This window comes from Myripristis murdjan, chromosome 5 (assembly GCF_902150065.1).
Source record: "Myripristis murdjan chromosome 5, fMyrMur1.1, whole genome shotgun sequence".
Taxonomy (NCBI): domain Eukaryota; kingdom Metazoa; phylum Chordata; class Actinopteri; order Holocentriformes; family Holocentridae; genus Myripristis; species Myripristis murdjan.
In genome coordinates this window covers 11805002-11811353 of record NC_043984.1, presented here as the reverse complement: position 1 = coordinate 11811353, position 6352 = coordinate 11805002, and the positions used below count along the sequence as shown (strand labels likewise).

The following is a 6352-nucleotide window of genomic DNA, read 5'->3' as shown; positions in this document are numbered from 1 at the left end:
TTGACCACAGGTGAAACCCATAGCAGGCACAGAGCACCTTTATAAGTGTCGCCCACAGAGCTGTACCACTCTCAGCCTGGGACCCCGGACCAATGGGAAGAAAACATGTGCAAAGGGCCATCTGCAATGGAAAAACAAATCCTGTAAAAGATTTTGTGGATTTTGTAGCACGGGGGAATGGTGTCCAGCTGCCCAGAGTCTTAGTGACAGATGCATTATCTCCCTCTCACCCTCTCACCTTAAATAAACCTAAAGACAACTCTACTATCCACTAATGAAACACTTTCTTTAACTTCAAGCAGTTCTGCATTTAGACAACAAATGACATGTCAGTTCAATGTCAGATACCAAAGACGGGTCTATCTGTTTCTAGTCATTTGGCGAAGACAAGCCCGGTTAATGTTGTGATTAAGTTATGTGGAATTTCCAGCTAGACAATTGTGGGAATACCTTTGTTTCTTTCCTCTACAAATATATAAATCACAGGAGATTTAAGTGAGCATACAACAGAAATACATATAACAAGCAGTGAGCCTCTAATGGCTGCTAATGGCTAAGGGACTGCAGTGAAAGGTTTGTGAGTACATGTTCAGGCAAGGTTTCAAGTAAGAAAGTGATGCGCGGTGAAACTGCATTTCCTAATTTGCACTTGAACTGAATGGCTGGGCCAAAAGCTTTTGCTCTGACTTACTTACAACATGACTTACCCTCTCTGTAATCCGTCTGGCACTGTAAGCCCTCTAGGAGCTTTGAACTACTTGTGGAAGTGGACACCTGTAACTTTTATTTGTGTCCCATTCACTTGGACTCTCTAAGCTTCATTGAGACATGCTGAAGTAAATTCTACAGACAGTTCAGTTCATACATCCATATTGTATGAGTTCAGTATGTCTGCTTATATATTTATGAGATAAGCTTATCTCAATTGCCACATGTTGAAGAAATAACGTGTCGAGACCTTGCAAAAGGGCAATGTTTGATTTAGTTTTTGCACAGGATCACTAAAAGCCTGTTCTTTTCGTAGTGCTTCAACATCGGCTATCGTTCACAGCAAAAGTCAAATAATAAAAGTCATTTGGGGAGGATATGCACTAAAACACGGTATTTGGGTTTTATGCAAGCGGAAAATGCTATAAAATTGCTTTAAAATAAACGTGCAGATTGTTTTGTGTCAGGTGTGTACCATGCAAATTTTAAGTTTTACATTTTTGTGGCACAGTGTAGAGTTTACAGCAAATGTTTTTGTTAACATTGTGATTAAACAAAGATTCAATAATCATCATGTGTATTATCTTTCCTACATTTTAACTTGGAGGGGGAAATCCAAGCACCAAAAGGCTATGCTCTGAGCACTGTGATTCCAAAGAGGATCATTCACATGAATGCACAAAAATACAACATCCCAACCATAGTATCACAAATACATAACCCACATAAACCCAGTGCTATCTCACACCTGCTGTCTCTTCATTTGCAGCTTCACCTTTGTAATCCCATCCCATTGATAATCTGGAGTGAAGCTACTTCTCCTCCTCTCCACGTGACCAGAATGGGATGTTCAGCCTGTGTGGGATTTTCTCTGCCACATTGCAGTCAGATGAAGCATATGGCTCCAACATCTGTGAGCCTGTTTATATCCAAGCATTCCCTGCTTGGCTACTACAGCAGCAGCTAGGTAGGGACTAAAGCCCACAACTCTCATTGACAAAATCTGAGTTAATCACTGGCCGTATGTTCTCAATGGACTCTTCCCTCGGTTCAGGTCACCAACTGCTTGAGCTTTGACTCAGCTTTCATTGCTGCCTTGAAGAAAAGCTGTTAATGCCTTGTGGATATGTATTTGTGACATGTCATTATACCTTTAAAATGCTGTCAGCTGCTGAAAGAAGAAAAAATAAAGCATAATCCTTTATTTCAAAAGTTGATGTTGATTTTAAAAATTAGCAGAGTGTGTTTGCAATGCAGTAAGGTGATCTCCATAATCTGTGAATTGGATTAAGACGGGCTATTCATGCACACTGATACTACATAGCAACCTGCACATGCAGTACAATATACTACAATATATTATTGTCTAACAAACAGTATATAGGGCTGGTGTGAAACAGGCACCTGGGTGATTAAAGGTGCACGATGCAAAATTGCTGATGGTCAGCTGAAGTGAGGATTATCGATATTCAACTGCCAAAAATGTGGAATAAGCAGGAAATTTGATGGTTGGTACCTTACATTATTGCTTATTCCACCCTTCTCATGACCAGCTCATACATTTACTAATATGGTATGGTTCTCCATTAACATAACTAATGTCAACTGAAATGTTAGTGCTGTGCTTGTTTTAAAAGACCGTAATGCTTCAAATACTGAAAAATTGCCATAAATAAAGAAAATAATTATTAAAATATAACAAATGGTATAAATATTGTTGTAATTGAACCCCTATAACATTATACAGTAGATTTGAAGAAAACATGTCAGAACTGAAAAGATAGATAGATAGATAGATAGATAGATAGATAGATAGATAGATAGATAGATAGACAGATAGATAACCAATATACATATATAGACTATTAAAAGTGAATTTAAATTTCTGCACTAACTGAAAATGACATACATACAGGTATACATATGATATAGGCATGTAGGCTGGCAAAGGAAAAATGCAAAGTGGCAACACTTTACGAGTATTGATAATAAAAAATAAAATAACTCTTAAACATCATTCATCATATTGCTTACAAGTGTGTTCTAATTTAATCTCTTTAAGTCTGCCACTCCCATCAGTGGGTTTGTCATCGCTGCGTGGCCGAGCTTTGCTCAAACCCACAGAACTGTTTTTTTTTGTTTGTTTTTTTTTAATTCTAGTGCAGTTCCCAAGGTTTTTAACATACCAAATATGTTCTACTGAATTACAGGGAAATGTGTATAAAATGATGCACGAGACATCTAGATATTTTCTATTTGATGTTATCAGTGCAGCCACAAAAGAATGGCATCCTGGGTTTGAATGTTTGACTCAATATAAGCATGCAGCTTCCATGCAGCGGTGCAACCAGCAGATACGGGAATATGTATGTGCTATTGCTGTACAATATGGAGAATCATATTGTTTCTGACCAATGGGAAAGGGAAAATCAGAGATCAAGGGTTTTAAAAGTATTAAGTGGGCCAAGGCTCTGATATACAGTGATCTTTTTTTTTTTTTTTTTTTTTTTTTTTTTTTTTTAACAGCAAAGAGCATGCCTTTTAAAAATCACTCTAAACTACTTCTTGTGTCAATTACTTAGTGTAATACTCAATGTGTTTGAGCATTGGCTATATATGAAAAGCACTCCATTACACAGCCACTAAGTCTAGCCTATAAATTAATCTCAAATCAAAGAATGCCTGTAACCTATCCAATTAATAAAGCCACATTTTCACAACAGAAACAAGAGAGCTAAGCTGATGAGAGCAGGGACCTAAACAGAAGCATCTTGTGAAGAGGCGTTATATCAAAAACTACAAAAATACTGTCATAACAAAAGTGTCGTTTGCTGTTTGGGCTTGAGAACCAAACATGTTGTGGGGCATGTTTGTGTAGCACCATCCTCCATCTTTCAACACTTTAAGTGAGTAGGTGGTGGGAGGAGACAAATCTAATGAGAGTAGACTTTTGTTCCAAAACAGAGTAAACAGAGTGAGTCCTGGATGCCAAAAATCTGAACACAGGTATGGGATAATCACTGAATCTCTGAGTCACTGGTCAATAACTCCCCTATCTGAGGAAGTGAAACCTCACAACTGCACCTTTCATTTTAAAATCCAGCTGTGCCAGTGGTGAAAATGAGCGAGGCTTTTCCCTTGTGTTGCACAGTACTACTCCTCAGTGCAAAGATAGCGCACCTCAGGCCTGTGGCACAGCTTACCAAAGTCCCGGGATGGGCTGGCTGAACTCCACTCCGGGTTTTGCGGTGGACCCATAACTTCAGACTGGTGAGGCGCAGCAATCTGCAGCATCCCCACACGTAGCCAGCCACACACGCTATCCGAAGACTTGCCTATGAAGTTACACCATTTGAGTAAACAGAAACATTTATAGAAAGATTATCCCAATTACAAGACAGAGCCACACTTTTTATAGCCATGGCCTCGTCCATGCTGGCTTTATATGCACATTATCCATGTTGCAGCATTGCTATGAATGTATTCCAATTCACTTGGACCACACTGACTATGAATTGGGCCCCACATTTGATATTTTGTCCCCTTGCGGATCAGATGCATCCACTTTGTTTGTATGACCTGCTGCACGTCAACTTAAAGGAGAAAATCCAAGCAGCATGGTCTCTCTCTCTCTCTCTCTCTCTCTCTCTCTCTCTCTCTCTCTCTCTCTCTCTCTCTCTCTCTCTCTCCTTTTTTTTAAGAAAAACAAAAAGTGAACTTCCTGTTTCGGGGTGGTCCACAGACTGTGGAGAAAGGGAGGGAGGAGGGAGGGAGGGAGGAGGAGAAGGGGGTGCGCATTCCCGCATTGGCTGTGCGACCAACTTCGGGGCTTTGCGGGACTCCATAGCCGAACATGGGGTACAATTTTGTCACCGTTTGCGCACAGCGACTGTGAGGGAAAAGCAATGGAAAAGAAGTTTTGAAACGGATAAAATATACGCGCGTGTGTGTGTGTGTTTTCTTTCAAAGTCTCGGCTTTTAGAAGAATCCAGTCATCTCCATCTGAGCGCGTCTGCCACACAGAGAGAGGAGAGGCTTTATTGGAAACTCTCAGACTTTCGCAGCCCCTCTGAACCCTCTGAGCTCTTCCAAGGACTGGGAATCAAGTCAAAAAGTTTCATGCTGAATTTTCTCACATTGTCCTAAGGTACGTTTTGCTTCTACGATCTCTCAGATACGCCATAAACACAGCGCTTGATGGATAAATATTTACGTGTGAGCGTGTTCATGTGTTCATGTGTGTGAGGAAGTTGTGTTTTGCATACTCCGAAGTATAATAATTTTCCACACTTGTTGAATTGATCAGTCTTTTACTATTAGTAATTGCCCTTGTTCTGGTTTGATCACTTCAGTGCAAGATGTGATGATGCGTGCCGTTTTACGCATTGGAACTATTTGCCTAAGAAATTACGGATATTAGATGGAAACCCCTGAGGTTCACTAATTGTGCGGCATGCCGTCTTTTCTACTAACTTAGTAAAATGGCTAATATGCCAGTCGTTTTGTTGGAGTCACCCATAATTCTGAGGAGACCATAGTCCTACCTTCTCCATCCATTTGTGCTGATGTGGAGAATATGTTGGCACGGACTGGAGTGTGTCTGAATTTAGACCTCAGAAAATATCCCTTTTCCTGTCTTTCTACCTCCACCTCTTTGGGAAGTGCTTCTTTTAGGGGTCTGACTGCCAACACAGTTAAAAATCATCCGGGCCCAGCCGAGGGGTCGGAGGGCCGCCCGAGAACAGCTGTTTCTTGTAACCTGAAATACTTGAGGTGCCAATATCTTTTCCAAATGTGAGTTTCTGTCAGGACACCCACAAAACATCATCCCGAGCACAGCCAGGCTGCAGAGAGCACAAAGCACGTGATCCATCAATTGATTGATAGAGATTTCAGTAACTTCAGTACCCTGGACCTTAGGCTCTTATATATTTGCAGAGAATAACAAGTCTTTCTTTCTTTCTTTCTTTCTTTCTTTCTTTCTTTCTTTCTTTCTTTCTTTCTTTCTTCAGGAAGCGAAAAAAAAAAAAATCCAAACATTCCGGGAAATCTTGCATAACTTATCTATAATCTGAGTAATTATCTCCAAAAGATTTGACTTTAGCTGCTAATGTGGGAAGATTAGGCTGCTGGTGTGTCTAGTGGCTCTGTGCTGAAGAGCGTCAACACTGGACTCAATAGAACAGCCAAACACTTATTTATTCCACACTGACAGTGAGAAGTGCTAAGTACACACACTCACAACCTTGCTAAACAGCATTTGCACACACACTCTCTCATCTCTCCCTCTCTCTCTCTCTCTCTCTCTCTCTCACACACACACACACACACACACACACACACACAAACACGGTGTACCTCACAGAAGGTCATGATAGGGAAAGACGAGGGGTAATTAGGAGGTTTGAGTCACCTTGTGGACACTGCATTAGCGTCCAAGTCACTACAAGGTTATTTCTTTTAACTCGAATTGTTTACATTGGACGATAACCAAAGAATCATGGTCCAAGGACATTATTTTTTGTGAATATGAAGAAATAGTGTGCTAGCAACAGTGGAATTAGACTCAGTGCCTCATCACCTTCAGGACATGTGTGCTCAGCTCTAGTTTGCGAACTAAAACAACAGCGTGGTCCTTACTCTT

At 40.6% G+C, this 6352-nt stretch overlaps 1 protein-coding gene across 1 annotated transcript in view; it reads left to right on the top strand.

The window, feature by feature from the left end:
• Positions 1 to 4529: 4529 nt before the first annotated feature.
• The window catches only part of gli1 (GLI family zinc finger 1), a 55352-nt gene continuing 53529 nt past the window's right edge, over positions 4530 to 6352 (top strand). Inside the window, exon 1 of the mRNA XM_030052493.1 lies at positions 4530 to 4855. The gene's annotated coding sequence lies outside the window, so the exon portion shown is untranslated. The remainder of the gene's footprint in view (positions 4856 to 6352) is intronic.